The following is a 16,749-nucleotide window of genomic DNA, read 5'->3' as shown; positions in this document are numbered from 1 at the left end:
AATCAAGAACTAGAGGGCATAGGTTTAAGGTGAGAGGGGAGAGTTTAATAGCAACCTGAGAGGAAACTTTTTCACCCAGCGAGTGGTCAGTATATCAAGTGGATAGATCAAGCATAGATCGAGTGGACAGTCAGAGACTTTTTCCCAGGGCGAAAATGGCTAACATGAGGGGGCATAATTATAAGGCGACTGGAGGAAGGTATAAGGGGGATGTCAGAGGTAAGGTTTTTACACAGAGAGTGGTGGATGTGTGGAACGCACTGCTTGTAGAGGTTGTGGGGTCAGATACATTAGGGACATTTAAGAGACTCTTAGATAGCCACATGAATGATAGAAAAATGGAGAGCTATGTAGGAGGGAAGGGTTAGAAAGATATAAGAGCAGGATAAAATGTTGGCACAACATCGTGGGCTGAAGGGCCTGTACTGTGCTGTAATGTCCTATGTTCTATATGGAATGAGGGAGTGGTTCAGGCAGGTACATTAACATTTAAAAGGTACTTGGATAGGAAAGATTTCAAGGTATATGGACCAAATGCGGGCAAATGGGGCTAGCTTAGATGGGAATCTTGATCGGAGTGAACCAGTTGGGCTGTATGAATCCATGACTCCATAACTAGGACAACTTTAACAGCCAGAGAACCTGTGGTTGGGGGCCTCACCAGCTACCAGAGCCACTATGTAAGAGCAGCTTAGCACAAGACTGCACCCAGGGGCAAGCTGGGAGAAACAACATGTCCCAGCAACAGAAAGCCAAGTGCATTCACACTCATCTTAATTAGAACATTCAATAAACTGCTAGCAGAGCATGAATTATTAACCATAACAGTAGCTCTATTAAAACTATTCAGCTAATTAATATGTAATCCAAAGCTGAAAGTATTCCACTGCTTGGGGACATGGGAGGGCAGAATGGTAGAAGAACGATATTGGACAGAGATATATTGACATCAAACTAAATATGGGTCCTTGTTTCTGCTTCATCTGCTCACAGAACTCTGGGGGATTAGTCATTCTTTGAATATTTTTCTTCTATAGCTTGTGAAGACGAGTCTGGTTTGATGGAAACAGGACAAGGATGCAGTGCAGCGACCTGACCGTGTGTTAAAAGTCTTGACATTGCCACAGAATCAGAGGTATCAGCATGCCTGGGGTGGGAGATGTCCTTGATTATGTTAGCTGCCACAGGAAAGCAGCCAACATAATCAAGGACTCCTCCCACCCCAGTCTTTCGCTCTTCTCCCCCCTCCTGATGGGCAGAAGATACAAAAGCTTGAGAGCACAAACCACCAGACTCAAGGACAGCTTCTATCCCACTGTTATCAGACTCTTGAACGGATCTCACATACGCTAAAGGCTGAACTTTTGAACTTCTGATCCGCCAACCTACGATGTTGTGGCCCTTGTACTTTACTTGTCTACCTGCTCTGCACTTTCTCTGTAATTGTAGCATTATATTCTGTATTCTGTTTTCTTTTTACTACCTTGATGTAACTATGTATGGATTGATCTGTCTGGATGGCATGCAAAACCAAAGCTTCTCACTGCATCTCGGTACATTGACAATAATAAACCAATACCAATGCCAATAAAGATTCCTTCAACACATTGTGTCTGCACTTTTGCTAACATCATTGGAGTTATTTATCTTATTCCAATTTTTTTAATCCCAACTCCATTACTTTCTTTTTCAATATTTTTAATTAATTCCAAATAGAAAATACAAAGTACATGAAACAAAAGAAAAGACAAAATGTTACAAAATACGTTGTATTGAATCACACTTGAAATCACAGTACTTCATATTGATGAACAGAAATGATTACTAATTAATATTAATAAATTGGAATAATTTTATTATTAAAAAAATCTAACCCCACTACCAAAACTGAAGCTGTTTGGCAAGAAAAAGACAAAAAAAACACCCTAAAGACATTATTGTATTGGACAATATCTGGACTTTAAGTGCCAAATCAGTAGTTTTGAAAGTAGTTCAAAAAAGGTCCCCATAATATTTGGAAGTTCAGAATAGATCCAGAAATAGAACAACGGATCTTCTCTAAATTTGGGTATGACATAACATCCCGTACCCATTGAACATGAGTGGGAGGAGTAACTTCCTTCCATTTAAGCAGCACAGCCTTCCTGGCTATAAGAGAAATGAAGGCCAATATGTGTAAATCAGAAGTCTCCAGAATTATATCTTTTTCTCCAACAATCCCAAATAATACAGTTAAAGGAGTTGGCTTAAAATTTATTTTAAAAACCACAGAAAAGGTTTGAAATACCTCTATCCAGTATTTTTTTCAGACTCGGACATGAACAAAACATATGAATTAAAGAAACCTCTCCATTGTTGCATTTATCACAATAAGGAGATATATACGAATAGAACGTGATAACTTGTCTTTTGACAGGTGAGCTCTATGGACCACTTTAAATTGAAGGAGGGAGTGACACGCACATAATGATGAAGTATTAACCAGTTTAAAAATTTGATTCCGAGTTTCCTCAGAAATTGAAATCTGCAGATCATGTTCCCAAGCATTTTTAATTTTGTCTAAAGGAACCTTATTCATTCCTGATAACCTACCATAAATCTTGGATATTGAACCATCATAAAAAGGCTTCAAATTAAAAATTACATCTAGTAAGTTCTTATCAGGACTTATAGGGAATGTATGTACTTGAGATCGGAGAAAATCTCTAATTTGCAAATATCGAAAAAAGTGAGTTTTTGGCAAATTATATTTAGTTAACAATTGTTCAAACATTGCAAAATTTCCTCCAACAAATAGATCATGAAAACAAGTAATACCCAATCTATCCCATTCTTTAAAAACTACATCAGTCATGGAAGGTTTAAAAAACAATCAGCAAAAATGGGACTAGACAAAGAAAATCTCAATAAACCATAATGTTTTCTAAATTGTAACCAAATCGTCAAAACGTGTTTAACTACCAAATTATCAGTTAATTTATTTATTGATAAAGGAAATGAAGAGCCAAGCAAAGAAATAATAGAAAACTTTTTAACAGAATTAGCTTCCAAAGAAACCCATACTGGACAGGCTTCATGATTAATATAATATAACCAAAATGTGAGATTTCGTATATTGACTGCTCAGTAATAAAACCTAAAGTTGGGTCCAACTTCAATACAAATTTTGATCTAATTTTCCCTTAAATGCACCAGTTGTTTTGGCTACCTCTTGTGGTAACTCCTGCCAGTATCTACAGCAATGTAGTCTTACTACCTTACTTACTCAATAAGATCTTTATTAGTCACATGTACATCGAAACACACAGTGAAATGCATCTCGGCGTAGAGTGTTCTGGGGGCAGCCCACAAGTGTCGCCACGCTTCTGGCGCCAACATAGCATGCCCGCAACTTCCTAACCCGTACGTCTTTGGAATATGGGAGGAAACCGGAGCACCCGGAGGAAACCCAGGCAGTCACAGGGAGAACGTTACAAACTCCTTACAGACAGCGACGGGAATTGAACCGGGCTCGCTGGCACTGTAATAGTGTCACACTAACTGCTACACTACCATGACTGCCTACTACAACACAGAAGGGGCTATTTGGCACTGTAAATCCATGCCGGCTCCCAGCAAAGTAATACCATCAGCCCCATTCTCAATCCTTTAATTTTTCTTTCCTTTGCAATTTATTCTCTCTCACATGCCCAACAATTTCTTTTTCATTCTTTTACCACTTACTTACACTGAGGGGTTATGTACAGAAACCAATTAACCTACTAGCACATCTTTGGGATGTGAGAAGAAAGCAGAACATCCATGGGAAACCCACACCGTCACAGTGGGAATGTGCAATCTCTATACAAACAGCACTTGAAGTCGAGATAAAACCTGGGTCCCTGGAGCTGTGAGACAGCAGCACTAACTGCTGCACCACTCTGACACCCAAACCTCATTACTGTATGATACAACAAAGTCAATTTATTCAGAAAATGCAGTCTATTTTTGTTTTGTTTTCACTGGAGGGAGAAGTCCATCATTACCTCTTTCCACAGATGCTGCCTGACTTGTTGTATTTTTCAGCAATTTCTGTTTTTATTTCAGATCTTCAGCATCTGCAGTTCTTTTTATTTGATTTTTATTTAGTTAACTAAATAATCCAGTCATTTCATTATCACTATTACTGAGACTTTTTTTTCATTTCAAATTTTATTTAATTACTTGGACTTAAATTCTCCATCTGCCATGATGGAATTTGAACTCACATCTACGAATCATTGATCAAGGTCTTTGGGGAGTAGTCACCACTATTTTACCATATAGGTACAATGTAAAGCAGAGGAAATAGAAGTTACAATAGTATTTCCCAATGAAGGCAGAAATATTTCTCCAGCAAAATGCAGTGAGTGGAGGATAGTTACATACAATTTGTATCCATAAAATCAGTCTTACTCATTTAGACCAATAAGATCATCATGTTTGATAGGCAGGGGAATTAATCAATCATCTCTATTTTGTCTAGGAATACCCTCTCACTATATGTAATCCTTCCCTTAACCAACCACTTGTGTGAAAAAGATCAGGGTGTCCTTAATGCCTCATACAGCAGAAGAATCCAGCTTTGTATTGGCCGATGTTTGTCCTTTCAATTAACATCACTGAAAAACAAATGGATTTGGCATTATCTCATTGCTATTTTAGATGTAAGTATGTCAGTGCAGGGGTTAAGTTACTGGGCCATTGATCCAGAGAGGTGAGTTCAATACCCACCATGCCAGCTTGGGAACATAAGTTCACACAATTAAATAAATTTGGAATGTACTCCCAAAAAAGGTGCTCATGAAACTACTAGATTGTTGTAAAAGCTCATTTGGTTTCCTAATATGCTTCTGAAAAGAAAATCTACCTCCCTTATCTGGTCTGTCCTATATGTGACTCTAGCCAATAAGAATGGTTGACTCTTAACTATCTTAAGAGCAGTTAGGGCTGGTCAATAAATGGTGGCATTGCTGGTGACCTTCACACCCCATGAATGGATAGATAAAAAGGGATATTTGGGGTTGAGAATGCACAGGGGATACTTTCCCTTATAGGGTGGTGCAGATGAGGCGATCCAGGTTCAATCCTCACCTCCGGTGGTATCCATGTGTAGTTTGTACGTTATCCCTTTGACCACATGGGTTTCTTCCTGATGCTCTGCTGGTTGGTAGGTTAATTGACCAGTGTAAATTACTCCTAGTGTGCTGTTGACTATTAGAAACTGGGGAGAGAATGTGAGGAGAATAAAATGGGATTAGTGGAGTATTGTGTTTAGTTCTGGTCACGTTATAGAAAGGATATGGAAGCTTTCGAGATGCTGCAGAGGAGATTTACCAGGATGCTGCCTGGATTGGAGAGCATGTCTTATGAGGATAGGTTGAGTGAGCTAGGGCTTTTCTCTTTGGAGAGAAGGAGGATGAGAGGTGACCTGATAGAGGTGTACAAGATGATAAGAGGCAGAGATCGAGTGGACAGTCAGAGACTTTTTCCCAGGGCAACAATGGCTAACATGAGGGAGCATAATTTTAAGGTGATTGGAGGAAGGAATTGAGGGGATGTCAGGGGTAAGTTTTTTACACGGAGAGTGGTAGGTGTGTGGAATGCACTGCCGGCAGAGGTTGTGGGGGCAGAAACATTAGGGACATATAAGAGACTTTTAGGTAGGCATATGAATGATAGAAAAATGGAGGGCTATGTGAGAGGGAAGGGTTAGATAGATATTAGAGCAGGATAAAATGTTAACACAACATCGTGGGCTGAAGGGCCTGTACTGTGCTGTAATGTTCTATGCTCTATGTTCTAGTGCAAGATTACTGTAAATGGGTGCTTGATGGGTGAGAACTCTGTGGGCTAAAGGCCCTGTTTTTTGTGCTGTATGAATTAATGTAACTCTGCACGAATCTTACAGTGCACTATTTCGGTTCTGCATTTCCTTCTTTACAACAGTAACTATAATTCATTTGTAATTTCATCATTTGGGTATACTAAAGCTATAAAATTTTAAATATTTCCTTTTACTTCCTTTGTAGCTCTCACAGGCATTCTCTGTTACTTGATGTTTTATAAGGCTTTATAGGGAGTTAGTCAGACCACATTTGGAGTATTGTGAGCAGTATTGGGCCCCATATCTAAGGAAGGATGTGCTGGTGTTGGAGAGGGTCCAGAGGAGGCTTATGAGAATGATCCCAGGAATGAAAGGGTTAATGCATGGGGAGCGTTTGATGGCTCTGGGCCTGTACTCACTGGAGTACAGAAGGATGAAGGGGGATCTCACTGAAACCATCAGAATATAGAGAGAGCTTAGTGGTATGGTGTCACGACAACAACCTTTCCCTCAATGTCAACAAAACAGAAGAGCTGGTCATTGACTTCAGGAAAGGGGGCAGTGTGCATGCACCTGTCTACATCAATGGTGCTGAGGTCGAGAAGGTTGAGAGCTTCATGTTCCTGGGAGTGAACATCACCAACAGCCTGTCCTGGTCAAATCACACAGATGCCATGGCCAAGAAAGCTCACAAGCACCTCTACTTCCTCAGGAGGCTAAATAAATTTGGATTGTCCTCTTTGACTCTCACCAATTTTTACCGATGCATCATAGAAAGCATCCTATCTGGATACATCACGTCTTGATGTGGCAACTGCTCTGCCCAGGACCGCAAGAAATTGCAGAGAGTTGTGGATACAGCCCAGTGCATCACGGACACCAGCCTCCCTTCCTTGGACTCTGTCTTTACCTCTCCTTGTTTTGGTGAGACAGCCAGCATAATCAAAGACCCCGCCGACCCCGGACATTCTCTCTTCTCTCCTCTTCCATCAGGTAGAAGATACAGGAGCCTGAGGGCACGTACCACCAGACTTAAGGACAGCTTCTACCCCACTGTGATAAGACTATTGAACGGTTCCCTCATACAATGAGATGGACTCTGACCTCACGATCTACCTTGTTGTGACCTTGCACATTATTACACTGCACTTTCTCTGTAGCTGTGACACTTTACTCTGTACTGTTATTGTTTTTACCTGTACTACCTCGATGCACTCTGTACTAACTCAATGTAACTACACTGTGTAATGAATTGACCTGTACGATCAGTATGCAAGACAAGTTTTTCACTGTACCTCGGTACATGTGACAATAATAAACCAATACCAATACCAATATTTAAAGGCCTGGATAGAGTAGATGTGGAGAGGATATTTCCAGCAGTGAAAGAGTCTAGGGCCAGAGGGGACAGCCTCAGAATAGAAGGACATCCCTTTAGAAGATAAGATATCTTTATTAGTCACATGTACATCGAAACACACAGTGAAATACATCTTTTTGCTTAGTTCTGGGGGCATCCCACAAGTGTCGCCACGCTTCCAGCGTCAACATAGCATGCCCACAACTTCCTAACCTGTATATCTTTGGAATGTGGGAGGAAGCCGGAGCACCCGGAGGAAACCCACGCAGACACAGGGAGAACATACCAACTTCTTGCAGACAGTGGCCGGATTTGAACCCAGGTCACTGGCACTGTAAAGCGTTACGCTAACCGTTACACTACCGTGCCTGATGAGAGATGAGGAGGAATTTCTTTAGGCAGAGGGTGGTGAATCCATGGAATTCATTGTCACAGATGGCTGTGGAGGTCACGTCATTGGGTATATTTAAAGCGGAAGTTGATAGGTTCTTAATAAGTAAGGGTATTAAAGGTTACGTGAAGAAGACAGGAGAATGGAGTTGAGAGGGAAAAATAAATCGGCCATGATCCAATGGTGGAGCAGACTCATTGGGCCAAATGGCCTAATTCTGCTCCTATGTCTTATGGCCTGATGTTTCCTGAACTTGTGCCACTTAATTTGAGATGCAGAAATGAACATTGGAAACATTCATAATTCTGAAGAACAACATCACCTGGCGTAGACCATTTCAGAATCAGTTATATTAGTTCTTCTCAGGTCAGGCACAGACTAGATGAGTTAAGGACAGCAGATTCCCCCCTCCCCCCCCCCCCATCCCACAAGGGTACTAATGAGGTTCTTGCAACAATTTGGTGTATTTGCGGTCATCAAGACCACCGACTAGCCTTTATTAAAAATTCTAGATTATTAATTTAAATGCCACATCTGTATTGTGCAGTTTGAAGTCAGGTCTGCAGATAATTAGCCAAGTGCTCTGGATTACTGGTTCAGTAATTTAACCACCAAACCCACTCACATAACCTATCTGTATGACCCTTGAAAACTCTTTGTGTCCTCCCCATTACTATTAAAGGGTAAGAGGGCTGTTCTAGTGCTTGCTTTGCAGAGCTAACTGTTTCTTTTTCCCCTGTGTGTTCTCAGTGGAGCTTCTCTGAATTGGTATGGACTGGCTTGCTTTTCAATCAGGTTTATTGGAATGACAAAACTGACCATGGCTTTAACGTCAAGTTTGGGTCAATGGTTAAATGTCACTTTAAGTTGTTTGAAACCACCTTACTTAATAGAAAAAGGCTGGAGGTTATCAATACTACTATACATAGCGAAATCAATTAGACTATAACATTGGCAGGCAACAACCCTTACATGGCCAACATGTATCAATTGAACCAACAAGAGTAAAGCAGTTGAATTAGACCATAAGATATAGGAGCAGAATTAGGCCATTCTCCCGCATTCTCCCCATAACTTTAAACCCCATACCAATCAAGAACCAATCAATCTCTGGCTTAACTACACCCAATGACTCAGCCTCTACAGCCGTCTGTGGCAACGAATTCCACAGATTCACCACTCTCTGGCTGAAGAAATTCCTCCTCAACTCAGTTTGAAAGGGATGTCCCTTTATTCTGAGGCTGTGCCCTTGGATCCCAGACTCTCCTGCTGATGGAAGCATCCTCTCCACGTTCTCTCTATCCAGGCCTTTTAGTATCTGGTAGGTTCAAATGGGATCCCACCTCATCCTTCTGAACTCCATTGAGTGCAGGCCCAGAGATGTGAAACGTTCCTCAAATGCAAATCTTTTCATTCCTGGGATCATTCTTGTGAATCCATTCTGGACTGTCTCCAGGGCTAGCACATCTTTCCTTAAATACGGGGCCCAAAATTGTTCACAATTCCAAATGCAGAATTTTTCCTAATTTTTCTTGTTTATTTACAGATGTGGGCATTGTTTTACTTTGAACCACCCAGTCCTTTTTGTATGCTAATAAGGAGATGTTGTTCCAGAATTTAGATTCAACAATTTGTGGAAGTTTACCTGACATTTTACATCATAGCAGTGACTATCCTCATTGGGTGCAGAACATCTTAAGAATGTGACAGGTGCTTTATAAATGCAGATCCAAACCTTTGTTGCTTGAGGATATGGGCAACTTAAAATTGAAAGAAAACTTGTGATGAATCAAGTGCTCCCAGGATGACGACTGATCCATTTTACTATTTTGGTCAATGGAATCCAGGAGCATTAGATTTCTTTAATTGACAACAATATGTGTTTAGGGCAACTCAGCAACTTTTCTGTACTGGTAGATCACAAGGGCAGATACTGAAGCTTCACAGCAGTAGTTTCAAGATGAAAATGTAGTCCCATAATGTAGTTTCATGATGAACCTTCTGAAGAAAGTACAGTGTAATCCTGTCAAAAAGGATTTGTGGCTGGTCAGTTGTATATGTCTCAGTAACGCTCACACAAACACTTTGAAAGAAAGCCATTAATTTATACTGAAATGATTTTTTTAACAGAACTTACACTGTACAGAGCAGTATTTATGTCTATAATGATTTCCGCTTCAGAAAAAGAACCGTTTCTATCCCACTGTTATAAGACTATTGAACGGCCCCCTAGTACAATAAGATGGACTTTTGACCTCACAATCTACCTTGTCATGGCCCTTGCATCTTATTGCCTGCCTGCACTACACTTTCTCTGTAACTGTAAAGCTTCATTCTGCATTCTGTTATTGCTTTTCCCTTGCACTATTTCAATGCACTGATGTGATGAAATGATCTGTGTGGATGGCATGCAAAACAAAACTTTTCACTGTACCTCCGTACACATGACAATAATAAACCAATTTACCAATTTATATTATCTTCCATCAGCCATGTCCTTGCCCATTCATTTAGCCTGTCGATATCCCTCATGGAGGTTCACCCTCTCGTCCTCACAGCCTACACTGCAATATAGCTTTGTACCATCTGAAAATCAGGCTATATTACACTTGATCCCCTCATCCAAATCATTGATGTAGCTTGTGAACAACTGGTGTCTCAGCTATCATCTCTGTGGGCAGCCCAGTGATCACTCTGTTTTCTGTCTGTTGACCTATCCTCAAGGTACCAGTAGAATGTAGAACAGTACATCACAGGAGCAGGCCCTTCGGCCCACAATGTCTGTGCTGACCATGATGCCAATCCAAGCTAATCCCATCTGCCTACACATGTCATTCCCTGTCTGTTCATGTGCCTGTCTAAATGCCTCTTAAACTTTGCTGTTGTATCTGCTTCCACCACTTCCCCTGACAGCATGTTGCAGGCATATTATTCCCAATGCCTTATGAAAGTCCAAATATACCCGGACCACTGGTTTTCCTTTAACTGTTCTGCTTACTAACAATCTCTAAAAATTCCAACAGGTTTGTGAATCATGATTTCCTTTTCATAAATGCATGTTGGCTCTGCTTAGATCCAGTATTATGTTCCAAGTGTTATGTTCCTACTTCCTTATTAACATACCCTATCAAATATTAGGGTAACTGGTCCATAGTTCCCTGTTTTCTCTCTTCCTCCTTTATTAAGCAGTGGGATCAATTGGCTGCCATCTAACCTGTGAGACTTGCTTTAGAATCTTTGGAGATTTGGAAAATGACAATCAGTGGCATAGAAAGTCATAGAGTCATACAGCATAGAAGCAGGCCTTTTGGCCCAACTCTGGGCCCACCAAGATGCCCACCTAAGTTAATCCCATTTGCCCCTGTTTGACCCACATCCCTCAAAACCTTTTCTATCCATGTACCCATCCAAATGTTGCTTAAATGTTGTTATTGTTGCTGCCTCAACCGCTTCCTCTGGCAGCTCACTCCATATACATACCACTCTATCTATGAAAAATTTGCCCCTCAGGTTCCTATTAAATATCTCACCTCTCACCTTAAACCTATGCCCTTGATTGCCCAAATCTTGGAAAAAGACTGTGTGCATTCACCCTATCTATGTCCCTCATGATTTGATACTCCTCTATAAGGTCACAACTCTGTCTCCAAGCAATAAAGTCCTAACACACCCAACTTCGCCCTATAACCCAGTCCCTCAAGTCCCAGCAACATCCTTGTAAATCTTTACTGAATTCTTTGAGCTTAATGGCATCTTTTTTATTTCAGTGTGACCAAAACAGAACACAGTACTCCAAGTTCAGTCTCACCAATGTCTTGTATAACTGCATCATAACATCCCAACTTCGAGACTCAATACCTTGACTGATGAAGGCCAGCGTGCCACCCCATCCACCCATGTCACCACCATCAGGGAACCACGTACCTGCATTCCCAGGTTTCATCATTTTACTACACTCCCCAGGGCCCTACCCTTCACTGCGAAAGTCCTTCCCTGGTTTGACTTCTCAAAGTGCAACACCTCAAACTTATCTGAATTAAACTGCACTTGCCAGTCCTCGGCACACATACCTGACTGATCAAGATCCCACTAATAACTTTCTTCACTGTCTATGATACCTATTTCAGTGTATCCATTATCTCCATAGCCACCTCCTTCAAAACTTAATATTCAGGTCATCAAGTTCTGGGGACTTACACAGCATGGTAGTGTAGTGGTTAGCGTACTGCTATTACAGTGCCAGCAACCCGGATTCAACTCTGGCCACTGTCTGTAAGGAGTTTGTATGTTCTCCTCGTGACTGCGTGGGTTTCCTCTGGATGCTCCGGTTTCCTTGCACATTCCAAGGATATACAGGTTAGGAAGTTGTGGGCATGCTATGTTGGCACCGGAAACGTGGTGACACTTGCGGGCTGCCCCCAGAACACTGTACGCAGAAGCTGCATTTCACCGTGTGTTTCGATGTACATGTGACTAATAAAGAAATCTTATCTTATCTTAATGCTGTTCAATCCCGTTAGCTTCCCCAATAGTGGGCATTTACTCATGTTAATTTCTTTGAACCCCTCATTTACACTAGACCGGCAGTTCACTATTTCTGAAGGCTTTCAGTGTCTTCTCTGAAAGCAGGCACAAAATATGCATTTGGTTTCTCTGCCTTATCCTTATTCCTATATTTTCTTCTGTCTCAGTTCTGTGGGGAACCCACATTATCTTCGGATAATCTTTTCCCTGTTAAATGTCAATAGGTGTTCTTATAGTCTGTTTTCATATTTCTCATTAGCCTACTACCCTATTCCACTTTCACCTTCCTTACGAATCTCTCAGTCCTCCTTTGCTGAATTCTGACACTTTCCCAATCCTCTGATTTGTTCCATTTCTTAAAGTCTTTCTTGGACCACTTTTCCAGTTGGGCTTTCTTGACGAATGAATATATTTTACTTGTAAACTATGCATTAGTTATTTAAAAGTTAAGTGTTTTACCCAGTATGTTTTAATTTAGTTTCCCAAAGTAGCATAACCAACGCACACCTCAGGCCTTTGTTGTTTGCTTTATTCAGATTTAAGATCTTGGTTTCAGATTGGACTAGATCAGACTTTGTATAAAATTCTATCATTGTTTCCAAAGACCCTTCAACTATCAAGATCATTTAACCCTTCCTCACGACACAATACTCAATCTAAAATAACCTGTTCCTTCATCTGTTCCTGAACACATTCATCTAGAAAAACGCCTCTTGCACATTCGATAGATTCATCCTCTGAACTATCACTGCTAGTTTAATTTGTTTAGTTCCCATGTTAATTAAAGGTTCCCCCCATCCCCCCACCCAACCCCCACTGCTTATTGTTTTACTCTGTTACACCCATCTCTATTTTTCCTGACTTATACTCTGCCCTACGTTATCATTACTGTTTGGGGGGCCTGCAGACAACTCCCATCAACGTTTTCTATCCCTTGTTATTTTCTTAGCTTCATTCATATTGAATTTCTGAGCTAAAGTCCTTCCATAGTGGCCCGGTAGTGTAGCGGTTAGTGTAACATTATTACAGCGCCAGCGACCCGGGTTCAATTCCCACTGCTGTCTGTAAGGAGTTTGTACGTTCTCCCCATGTCTGCGTGGGTTTCTTCTGGGTGATCCGGTTTCCTCCCACATTCCAAAGGCGTACAGGTTAGGAGCTGTGGACATGCTATGTTGGCACCAGAAGCGTGGCGACACTTGCGGGCTGCCCCCAGAACACTCTCAGTACTGCATTCTCCTCTCTACTGCCCTTGTCATATGCTTTAACATCAGGGTAACCACACCTCCCTTTGCCAACCCTGAAAAAACAAATACTCCGCAATATTCAATTCCCACTTGTAACAACATTGCTGTAAGGGCAAATAGATTATAGCCATTTCTATTTATATCATTAATTTATCTACCTTGTTACAAAAGCTGCATGCATTCAGATAAAGAATCTTCAGTTTTCCCTCTGTGCTGTTTACCCTGCTCTGAATCTGTGGAAGTCTGTTTTAATGTTTCGATAAACTCTCTATGACATCCTGACAGACTCTGGAGAAATATCCCATTTGGTTAGCTGCATCCCTTTTCCATTCTCTGTAACTCCCTAAATCTCCCCTCACCAGAACCTAAACCCCCACCCCAAATATTCAGTTTCATTCCTAGGTGGGTTGCAATGTATTTGTAAAGCATCAAGTGCATTCTCCAATGTCTCGCTTGAGGACATTAAGGTGTGGTACAATTCTCTCCCTCATGATCAGTAAAATGCTATAACATCTTTATTTTCATCTCATCTGGTCGATCTACAACAACATAAAGTGTAATCCCTTCCTTCCATTGTTTCAATTCTCTTAAGAGGTTACATGCAAAATCCAGTCAATCATGGATCTTTATTTGTTCTGTGGTAAACTATCCCAAATGAACAATCTGACTGTCTAGGCATGTGTTAACCTAATATCTCAATTGAAGACCATCAAACTAAGCCTTCAGTGTTTGGATTCAGATTTCATTAACCAGCATTTCTGACGTCATAACTCAGTATCTTTTCTTATTCATTTTCTGTAAAGTTATTGGAGAATAAATATTAATTTAAACTGAAAAACAAAGGTATTTTCTTTATAAAAAAGTCACGTTGAGCAAAGGAGCATTTCTAACAGTGGCATTCTCCACAAGGACAGACAGCCTCTAGCTGATTCTGCACTGAAACAATAATATAGAAAGGTTGCGCTGTTTGCAGACTCTCCAATCAAAGGAAACTGTTTGGACTGATAAAGATTTCAGCTTCTAAAGGTTAATTCTGAAGAAAAATGCTGCAATAAAGTTATTCTTTTTTCGACGAGGTCTAAAAGAATTTTTAGTTGCACACAAAGGCTTTTTAATATTTGACTAACATGTAGCCTTAAAAAATAGAATATGCAGACAGCAACTCCATCTTGAATGTTTTGATATAAATGGATTAATTTTATTTATAAAGTCATTTGTGTATGATGTTGCTTCATCATCATACATGTACGTTTCAGTCTTTAATTAGCACTGTATAATGTTTTAATTTTTTTTTCCTTTACCACACTTGTTAAAAAAACTTGTATTTGTATGTAGCAGACCATCCCTCCATCCCCAGAACCAATCCATCTTTTCACATATAAACATAAATATGTTTCTAGGCATGAGAGGTTTGGGAAAAGAGTGGGGATGTGGTATTGAAATAATGATCAGCCATGATTGCTTTCAAAGGCTTGATGGGCTGAATGGCCTCCTCCTGCTCCTGTTTTCTATGTGTCTATGTAACTCCAGTACATGTATGCTCCTGGAGTCACAGAGTTATACAGCACATAAACATGCCCTTCAGCCCAACTCATCCATGCCGACCAAGTTGTCTTCCTGAGCTAGTCCCATTTGCCAGAGTTTGGCCTCTAAACCGTTCCTATCTGTGAACCTATCCGAGTAATTTTTAAGCACTATAATTGCACACACTTCTACCACTTCCTCTGACAGCTCTTTCCATATACCCACTACCCTCTGTCTGAAAAACTTGCCTCTGAAGTCTCCTTTAAGTCTTTCCCCTCACATCTTAAATCTATGCCCTCAATTTTTAGACCCCCCCCCCCCCCATCCTGGGGAAAAGACTGTGACCATTGACCTTATCTATACCCCTCATGATTTTAAAAACCTCTATGAGGGGTTGCCTCTCAGCTCCTTCCCTCCATGGAAAACAGTCCCAGCCTATCCAGTCTCTCCTCATAACTGATGCCCTCCAGTCCTGACAATGTCCTAGTGAATCTTTTCCTTCCTATAGTGTGGTGACTAGAACTGCACACCATATTCCAGTTGTTGTCTCACTGCTGTCTTGTACAGCTGTAACATGACAGCTCAACTCTTGTACTCAATGCCCCATCCAATGATGCCAATGGTACCATATGCCTTCTTTACCACTTTCAGGGAACTATGAACTTGTACCCCTCAGTCTCTCCATTCTACAACACTCCCCAGAGCCCTGCCATTCACTGTGTATGTCCTGCCCTGGTTTAACTTCCCAGAATGCATCACTTCACGCTTGTCCAAGTTAAATCCCATCTGCCATTCCTTTGTCCACTTTCCCAGTTGATCTAGATCCAGTTGCAGCCTTAGACAACCTTTTTTGCTGCCCACCATGGCACCAATTTTGGTGCCGTTCGCAAACTCACTAATCACGCTCCCTGCATTCTCACCTAAATTGTTAATATAGATTACAATCAACAGGGGACCCAGCATCGATCCCTTTGGCACACCATGGTTCACAAGCCTCTAATCTGAAAAATAATCCTCCACTACCACCCTCTGCCTCCATCCACCAAGGCAATTTTGTATCCAATTGACTAGCTGACCCTGGATCCCACGAGATCCCACCTTCCAGACCAGCCTACCATGCAAGACCTTGTCAAAAGTCTTGCACATACTAGGAGTGGCAGAGGCGAGGGAAGACCTGATAGATTCCTCGAAGATTATGAGAGGCATAGATAGAGTACACAGCCGGTATCTTTTTCCCAGGGTTGAAATGTCTAATACTAGAGGGCATGCATTTAAGGTGAGAGGGGGTAAGTTCAAAGAAGATGTGTGGGGCAAGTTTTTTTACACAGAGAGTGGTGGGTACCTGGAATGTGCTGCCAAGGGTAGTAGTGGAGGCAAATTATCATATTCAAGAGGCTCTTAGATAGGCACATGAATGTGAAGAGAATGGAGGAATAAGGACATTGTGTAGGAGGAAGGGATTAGTTTAGTTAGGCATTTAATTACTGGTTTAAAAAGTTCAGCACAACAGCGTGGGCCATAGGGCCTGTTCCTGTGCTGTACTGTTCTGTGTTCTATATCCTACTGTTCCAGTACTTACAGTCAAACAGAAAGGAAGAGCTATGGGCGCTTGAAACATTAAAGTCAATTTTGAAAGCTGCAAAGTGCCCAATAGAGAGACCCATTACCCAAAGCCATCAGTTAACTGACCATTAATATCATTTGGTGCCTGGGAGATCTTACTGTGCTTTAAACAAGTTGTTGCATTTGCGTACAAAACCACAGTCAATAACACTTTAAAGGCAAGACATGTTGAGATGTCACCACTGTATAAATGTAAATTTATTTGTTCTTTCTTCACATGAAGTTCCTTGGCCGCTAT

Source organism: Pristis pectinata, chromosome 1 (genome assembly GCF_009764475.1).
Source record: "Pristis pectinata isolate sPriPec2 chromosome 1, sPriPec2.1.pri, whole genome shotgun sequence".
NCBI lineage: Eukaryota > Metazoa > Chordata > Chondrichthyes > Rhinopristiformes > Pristidae > Pristis > Pristis pectinata.
This window is presented reverse-complemented; position numbering follows the sequence as displayed.